A 9,560-nucleotide genomic window follows, 5' to 3' on the forward strand; every position below is an offset into this window, starting at 1 on the left:
CGGGTAGTAGGGCGTCACTCGACTCAATATCTTCTATCCATATGATCTTCCAGCAGAGAACGGAGAGGCTAGTGCTGTTGCTATATAGTTAGTATAGCTATTCAAGATGGTATTATTTCCCCGGATTGACTGCATATACCGAAGATACGGGCCACAATGATCTGCTTTATTCATTTTTTTTATAATGCGGCTTGGCTTGAATGCAATTTTTGCCGCCTGTGGCTTAAACTATTCGCACGGTAACTGCCAACCATTTGGAGCAACGTGGCTACCCCTCCTGTCAACGTTTTTTCTCGTTGTTGATGGAAACAAGATGTTTTCTTCTTTCGAGTTTCGACTGCTAACCCTCTTCAATTATTGCTATTCAATCTTAACTTCATCTATTTAGTCGTGCAATTCAGTCTAAATACTTTAACTTCTGCGTCTGATACGGCTGTCCATAGAAGCAATCATTTTAGTAAGTTTTTGCAGCTTCAAACAACTTAGGTCAAGCAGGTCACTTTCACCTCATTGAGCCGTTAAGCAAAAAGCACAACGAACATTCGTGTACTGTTAAAGCAGTTTCCAAGATCATTGTAGCGTATATATATATATATATATATGCGTATAAACGTGTATCTATGTAACCAGCTGAGATCTTTGATTAGATTGTTTCTATTGTATAGGCACAATTACCTTTGGATACGTTACGGAGCGTCACCACTTACACTTTCCGTATCAAATATTCCTTAAATACTTTTTTTTACCTTTGCGGTCGATCAAATATGAGGTGTACATCGTCTCTGTGCGTAATACATTTAAAAACAAATTAACACAGTCGAATACTCAAACACCTATGCGCTTACGTTTTTGCTGCCTCAAAATAAGTCCGTGTACCTGTACCAGTCTAAATGATTCCATTAAGTCTAGGTTGTCTTAAGCATCGGCTCGTAACACTGTTTGTTGCAACGGGCAGAGATTACCAGAAAACGTATTAATTTCTCTCAGAAAAGCGAAAAATAATCAAGTATTGGTGTATATATATATATATATATATATATATATATATATATATATATATATATATATATATACGTAGACATGTCTAACTTGATAAGTTAAAAAAAAAGTGCAACATACAAACATCCAGCCGGTAACATAAACCTGTGAAATCTATAGCTATTTAACTTCAAGTTTAAGTTAGGAACTCAGATCGATGCTATAAATGTGAACCTCTCATGGCTGGAAGGCGATGAAGATAAGAAATGAACGGGTTGTTCGTTGCCCGCTGTTTACTCGTGCCTTTTTCCACTGCTGCTGGTGTTGTCAAGGAAAGAAGAACTGTCCTTTTCTGGTATCAGGTCGAAAGAGGTCCTTGCTCTAAATGCCTGTCACATCTGTCGATTAACGATAACTCGGTAAGACAGTAATCGGGATATTTGGAACCTCCTCGTTCCTTCTATTACCATCCCGTCCGATTGAATCGTGACGTGCTGTACGGCAAAACACTAGAATCCTTTTTCTTGAGAACCAACCACGAAAAATGACTACGTCTTCTGTTTTTTTTTGAACATCTATTTCCGTCAGTATCCACAGACTTGTTAGCATGTTCGCCTCTCATCTCTTTTGCGATGAGAAGCGCAGAGACAATCTTACTATTGAAAGGACGGATTAGGACTCAACCAGATGAGCAAGGTCAGCAAGGACTGAGCAGAGAACAACGAGCCGCTTTCTTTGTTTCTAATGCCGCTATCCTTTCATTATATCCGACGATACAATGGACTGTGCCTGCTAAACTCTCACGAACATCTGGATGCCGTTTGTACACTAATGCAAATGCACCATTTTTCTTTTATTTTTTAAACGCTCCTCGGCTTCTCCTTCTCGCCGATGACCATCTTCGGCCATAAGGTTGACCTGTTGCTGCTAAGGCTGCTACGCTGAACATTTACGAACAGAGCAGAAAGGAAACTTGGCATTGCGCGCTTCGTTTCTCGAAACATTAATTAATTAGAATTTAAAAACACCAGCCATACTAATGATGATGTCAACGATGGCGTCCGCAATAACCCGTAGCTACATCCAGTTACAGCGGAATATTGTACAGAGTACGTGTCCACTAACGGGCCGTGTGTGTGCGCCGGTGGGTTTTCTTCGTGGCAGCCGCTAATCGGCTAAACCCAAAGATGAAACCTCCCTATAGCAAATGAAATCCTGGCGCTTCACTTGTTAGTTTCAGCTCTCTATTCTAGTCCTACATTTGCCTTTCCTTCAAAAGACATTATTCAAAGGAATTTGTTCCTATTATTTATATGCACGCACGTATCCAAAGGAGCTTTTCATAACTTAGCCTTTATGCAAGTCGTTACAGCGATCAACACGTTTACAGATAGCCCTAGATAAGATTTGCTAAAGGCTTAGGGATCCGGTGTATACAAGGGTACTTCGTTGAATGACTCTGTTATAGTTGAATAGCGATTTTACGAACAGATGTATTCCCTCCGCCAGCGCCATGCTAACCTCAGTGACATCATGGTCTTTAGCATTATTTTTAGAAAAAGCATCTTAAAAAAAAAAAAGCATAGCCTAGCCTTTACACTCCTACGTTTGCTTCCCTCTCGAATCTTATCATATGGCTTTCCTCAAAACACGTATATATTCGTTCCCTCTTTCCATCTCTTTTTCGACCGCTATATGGTGAATATGTAGTAAACTCCGAATGGGTCATGTATCTGGATACTGGATTACGAAGCTAAAAAATATCGTCTCGTAGTTGAACAAGTTACGATTGCAATAGTAACTGTGGATATAAGCGTCGCCCTAGACTATTGCTAACTACAAGCGTCAGCAAGTGGAGGCCCCCGTTGTTAAGTGTACAAGAAATCTATCATTTTACTCGGGCCTTCTATTACAGCAGCATCTTCATTGATCGACTATGAACTCAATCGATAGCTTTCTGTTGTTGCCCCTATTGTGTTAACTAAGCTCTTACCGCAGACAGGTATTGTATCATATTTTTGACGGCTGAATTGCTGCCTTACACTTGAGCATAAAAAGCTAATATTATCGCCTCTCAACTTATTATATATCAAGGGTATTATTCTGATCAACAAACATACTACGAGAAAAAATAGCAGGTAACGTAATGACAATTTAACCCTAGCTATTTGCACAAACAATTCGAGTACCAGAGAGGTATAGTACTCACTGTTAAGCTAACAGCACCTAACGAAATGGTGAATGTTTTTCCAAGTCGTACAAAACACCTCGAAAAAAAAAAAGATATCGACCATAAAAAGCGGCCGGAATTTCCATAGAACAGCACGGATAGATACAATGAACTCACTGGCATGATGATAGAATCTGAAGAAAGTGATCTCTGTAAAATTGGATCTTCATCAAACGGGCGAACAATTACTAATTTATCATTGTAATCGATCGAATAATCATTAATTAACAAAAATCTACAATTATAACAACTGTGAGCGCGCCATTATTTGAACTTGAACAAGGATCCGTTATTGGTCCATTTGTTTATAATAAGCTTTTCCGGTTAGCCCAAATCAATTGCAAGTAACTGTGCAACTACCGGAGAAGAAAAACAAACTGAAAGGCTTAATCTTGATAATCATCCTGTCTTCATGAGGCCGCTTTCTCTAACGAGAGAAATGTTTACCATTGATATAATGACCAACTGATATAAAGTGTCCATAATGCTTATTGTTGATAAGATAAAATTTGAGAATGGTCCTGTAAATTTTCGTAGAACTATGAAAAATGATGACATATCTAAAGGTACGATATATGTTTTTTGCGTACTGGTGTTCCCACTCATAATAATAGCTGGTTAGTGCAAGGATTGAAGATTTGACAATCTGTTTTGTATCAAGCATACCTGCACACAGCTCAGATCCTGAATTAACATAATGGAGCATTATTGAGCCGGCGTTTCATAACTCACGAGGTCAAAATGCCTATTTATTCACTTGAACTATTAGGGAGAAGTTCGCACAATTGCGAAGGGATCACTTGACACGAGTCTGTAGTAAATTTAGGCCTCTTTAAACCTATAATTAAGCCGAATCAAAGACTACACTGAACAAACATGGCCGTTTAAACTGGCACTTTTAATGCATGCAAAAAAAAAACATAGAAATATCTGTTTTTGCTTTAATACAATTCTAGAAAACAAATCACAACACTTCTCTTGTATACTCCAAATGCAATTTGCCGCAATGCCCTTCGTACAGGACAGAGGCATTGCGGAATCAAGGTAAATCTATACACCGACGGCGGCATCTGTCCGAAAAGCTACGAAGGGTTGACTACACAGAAGTCACGCTTGCCTGTGTTTATAGCATAGACTTATTCGGATCTCACTGTAGCCAGCAGTAAAATCGCCAAAACGCAAGGGGGAAGATTTAGTGGGAATTGAGGGGATGGGAAGATGCTGCGTATGACGGACATCATCCCGTAAGGACTAGCCATGGTATTCGTTCATCCCCGTGCAAAAGTAGCGCGGTACGAGCCCGCTAGTATTTGAATTATCGTACGAAGCTTACTTGTACCGATCTATACTATAGATGCACCAATGGAGATAAAGTTACTTACCCTTACGCTTCTTTATAGTCACTCAATGATATAAAGTTTCGGTTTGAGGACCACCGCCGACGAAGTCACAATGTGTTGATGTAGCACAAGAGCGGCGTGTACTTATTTGACATGGAATAATATGAACAGCAAGAGTGGGGTTATTGTTGCTGATCAAACCCACGCAAATCCTGTATAATAAGTTATCGAATTTTAAGTTACTACTGAGCTTTAACTGAAGAGCATTGCTTTGCACAGAAAGGACCACCTTTATCTATGTTTGCTTCCTTTCGTCAACCCTTCACGTTTTTAGGTTACAAATTTATCAATAAAATACTTCGGAAGATTGTCGGGTATCAAAGGCATTCCGAATTCGACTTTGGAAGAATTACCTTTGGCCATACGTTTGATGACAACTCGAATTGTCAAAATGTTGTGTTTTTTACTAAACTTACTGGTCTTTTCTAATGTATGTAATTAACAAGTAACACTCTACTCACAACCAGACCAAAAATGTTTATTTAATTGTCGTAAACGTGTTAACCATCAGCGCAATCAAGTTATATCTGCAAGAAATTCAACGCGGAATGTAGAATAAATTGTTGTTAGGTGAACTTTATACCGTAGATAGGATAAGGTAACAGCCACAGAAATATAAAATAACCCTGATTCGTTATAACCTATATCTTTTACAAGCGTATCAATATATCAAAAGGAGCATGTACGAGCAGCGTCGTGCGCGATATAGAACGCGGGGTCTTCCACCCCATCGGCAGCCATATTTGACATAAGATAGTCGGGTGTCTTGCGGATAGTGTAGTAAAATCCCTGAACCGCGTACCGAGTCACGGCGCGTCGATTCGTCCTACTCGTATATTCCAAGCGGTGTTCGCACCTGCTGAAGTTTCGGGGCGGTACCCGCTCATTTGTTGTTTTCAATGTGTAATCGCGGACGAAATTGTTAAGTATTGTAAACGTATCGATAATCGTCTTAGCTTTATGTGTCTTCAAATTATAGATACATATGATCGACAAACTGTTCGAAATTCTGCTTTTGAAACGAAAAATGGTTTAAATCGTTCAAAGAAAGGAAGAAACGAGAAATTCTATATGACTTACCGATGAATACCTGTGTGTACGTAATGAATCAGAAAGCGGTAACAGTGTCAGAATGGGCAATATCAGGCTTATATCACTTGGCTACTACCAGCACGAAGCGAAATGCTGGCTGACTAGCGATTAATTAGACTACTTGGTCTATACAGGGTCCAAGCAACTGGTAATTCAGCAGATTAATCGGCCTTTCCTGGTGACACGGCCCTGTGGCCTATTTTGAGAACTTTCAACTGTTCGCCTGGTAACTTAGATAAGCGCAGGACGTAAACTTAGCTTGTTCAATACTGGGACAGCACTAGGGAGAAGCTTTTTGGCGTTGCTGGAGCTATCGCCAAGTGGAGTTTCATGTCTCGACGTACCTGAACGTCGAATGACTACCGGCACGTAAAGGCGAGAAGCCGATCTCGACGCTAAGTACTGAACGACATCATAACTAGTAATTTGCATTATTCGGAAAAAATCTTCGCACCTTTACTGGGTGCAATGATCCAATAATTTCAATGTGTAAAGAATGAAGGAAATCATTATCGAACGCAACAGGTGATATCTGAGACGAACTCTGCTCAAAAGGGGTTTTCCTGAACCTGTTTCGTGAAAATCTCTACATTTACGGCGTTTAATTTTATCGTTTTCGAACTCGCTTCACACAAGGTAGCTTCATACAATATTGTTACTAGCAAAGTACGGCGTCGATTCCTAATGATAAAACTGTCAATGATTCGAATCGTGGCAGTGGATCATGAAAACAACGCATAGGGACACCAGTTCTTTATAAGGTGATGAGAACAATGGATTGAGTACCTCTTTGAAGCGGGCGGGCTGTCGATCGTTCTGCGCTCCGCGCCACTACTGAATGATCTATGACCACTGTCAAAAACACCAATGTCAATTTAGGTATCCTGAATCCTCGTAGGCGTTTATAAATAGGCATCCTGTGATAGCCTGCGGGGTAATGTATTTGCCTGCTGATCGTAAGAACACATTGTGATTCAGATTCGAACGGAGGCACATTTCGTCTTGTGCTCGAGCCAGCTCTTTGATGGAAAATCCAACAGCGATACTGGATGTAATACAGGAATACTGAGGCATATACAAGGTAGGGCTAATTTGCCTTTGGAAGTGGGGCTTCTTTCGAATTGGGCCTAATTGTGCCATCAGGCCAACATTGCAATTTTGTCTAAATGTACCGCCGTGTTCTGGCTGGAATCATACTGGCAGGTTTACCTATTCTTTTCGGGTAGTGTTGAACGTTGATACATGTTTATTCGCTGGCTGTATTCGATGTCATGAATACCAAACGAAATACGATATAAGCATTATATTGGAATCGAGGGCAAATGGGAAATATTATGTACGACGCTATTTCCAGTATGAGATTACAAACCTATATGATGACACAGGTGGAATGAAGAAAGCTCATTTAAAACTATGTTCCATTGTACCGATAACTAACTGAAGTCTATTCGTTTTGCGTTTTTCTTAGATAGTATTCGGTGGGTAAAATGGGGCAATCCGGTTTCATAACAACGTTTATTAGATGTCACAGAAACCGGCTTATTATTGTACGCAATTGTGCCGGGTTTATAGTAAAAAAGCTGCAAACAACAAACGTCTCGGCAGGCTTCAAAAGTTCTTTTCTGTTCCTTCGTTATCATGCGTAAACGTGAATGGCGCTCTATTTCGGTATGCAGATGGTTGCTCCTTCCAAATAGATATAACTAGCGGTTAAAAATGAGTAGACGCCGCGTTCAGTACAATTACAAACAGTGATTCTACTCAAGAAAAGTAAATATTTCCCACAAAGATGGACATTGTCCTAGGCACAAGGGAACCTAAGCCTATAGATACGGAGTATGATTAAGACAGCCTTTCTCTAGCGGCCTATGCGTCGTTTCTTAGTTGAATAGAAATCTGCTGACATTTGTTAATAAGAAATTCAGTAGAACATGCGTGTGCTGTACGGTAAGTACAAAGCAAAACGCTCATATGGCGCCTCGGCTGAATTTAAGACCCAGGTCAAATATATTACAATAGAGAAAAATTCGTGGTTCTTATCGTTAGTCGGTCCATTCCATAACCTGTTTTACTATTCGCGTCCGCCGAAGCTGAACGATAAAATTATAGGTCTGAGATTCTCTAATCGCTTTTGATTATCATATAGAAAGATAGACACAAAGATGTACGCACAGCACATGCACATTAAAACATATTGACTCAGATCTAACAAACTTTATACATCCAACTCTCTTCCTATTTTCCTCCTTTTCGCGTGCATTGCCTCTACGTGTTTTGTCTACTCGGTCATTAACTTCACTCTGGCTCCGATCTAGACGTCCCACTTCGGTCGAACTACTGAGCTTCGTCGTGTGTTTCCTTCGCCTGCCTGCAGTCTAATATATTATTATCAACACATTAAGCTCATATCGGCAAACCCCATAGGGCGGGAGGACAGTGAAGAATATATACGTGCGCTCGATATATCGATTGAATTCATGAAACATCGGAAGCCGACCCATGCTTGGAAAAATTTATAGACCTGATTACCTGCAGGTGCTTCGATCCAACGCCGGCAACAGCCGGTAATAGACACTCCGTAGGGACATACGAATAGCACCAATGATAATAACGACGAAGACGTCAACGCCAATCCGTTCGTACCCTAGGCCTACCCGAATGAAACAGCTGTTGAATTGAATACCGATAAATAACAGCCCAAAAATACCTTACCCAACGTCAAAGAATGTATCTACCGGTGCGTCTTCTATTGATGAGTATCAGCAAACACCGAAGCATATTATATCTGGCCATCGCCAGCACGACGCATGCATAGAGAAGCCTGGAAGAGGAATAAAAGGAAGAACAGGCCTGTGCTAGACTAGAGGTCTATAGGTATAGCATTAAGGTAGTCGTACCACCGTGAATGCTCTTCAAATCAGCTGAAACAGTTCCAGCTTTCAACAAACACGACCGCTAACGCGTTCAGAAAGCGCGATATAACCCATTCAAAAATGGCTTGATAGCTAACCTATCAGCTGTACGTAAATCAGTGGGCGGTAGTCAAGCACGAAAAATACGGATCAAGCAAATCAGATTAAATGATTAAAAATTGTGCGTTAAAGACAATATCAGCGATTTTATACTCATTGGATTAAAATGCTCTGATACGTAAGATATATAAAAAAAAATGTAAAGCGAAGTAGTGCTGTCAAAATCTTTAGCATTACCTTATACTACGCATATGGAAACTACCTTTATCGAACGCTGCTTAATATAAATTCGTTTACCGTGTACACTTGGGAAAGACTCAGTACACATACATGCTATGCTTAATATTTTCACTGTATAACGTATCCACATGTCGGATTTCCTTCTACATCCCTGCAAGATCTAGTTGACTCAACATCTCTAACCTACGGACCGTGCAGACTGGGGGGAAACCTCTAACTGAATAATTTATCAGCCCTGAAGATTTTATATGAGAAACATCTTCCGTACTGAAGCGCATCTCCGATTTAATTGTTTCGGAAATAGGAAAACTTCTAGCGCTCGAAACGTGTTCGTGTTTGATGCGAACTTTAGGCTGGAGACATCGACGCGGTCGTAAAAGCCGCCGGTACATGAAAAACATATGGGTCCAGCAAGACGGCTCTATTTGCCGTTCGTCACGTCAAGCAATGGGATTTCTACGAGTGAAGCATCTCCTAGTGGTGTAATTCGCCGCTTGAACAGCCAAGCTTACATCGACATAATGCCTTTGGACTTTTTTTGTTTCGAGTTTTTTAAAGCTAGAAGTATACGATAACCCGAAGTTTGCAAGAGGATCACTAAAATCATGAGACAGCTATGCCAAATGGTGATTGAAAACTTGGTCAAAA

At 40.3% G+C, this 9,560-nt stretch overlaps 1 protein-coding gene across 2 annotated transcripts in view; it reads right to left on the reverse strand.

Annotated features, from left to right (window-relative positions):
• Positions 1-9,560, reverse strand: part of LOC111245911 (inactive phospholipase C-like protein 1) — a 133,745-nt gene that overhangs the window by 65,172 nt on the left and 59,013 nt on the right. The gene's annotated exons all lie outside the window — the stretch shown is intronic.

The sequence above is a fragment of the Varroa destructor genome, unplaced genomic scaffold (genome assembly GCF_002443255.2).
Source record: "Varroa destructor unplaced genomic scaffold, Vdes_3.0 BEIS01000002.1, whole genome shotgun sequence".
Classification (NCBI taxonomy): domain Eukaryota; kingdom Metazoa; phylum Arthropoda; class Arachnida; order Mesostigmata; family Varroidae; genus Varroa; species Varroa destructor.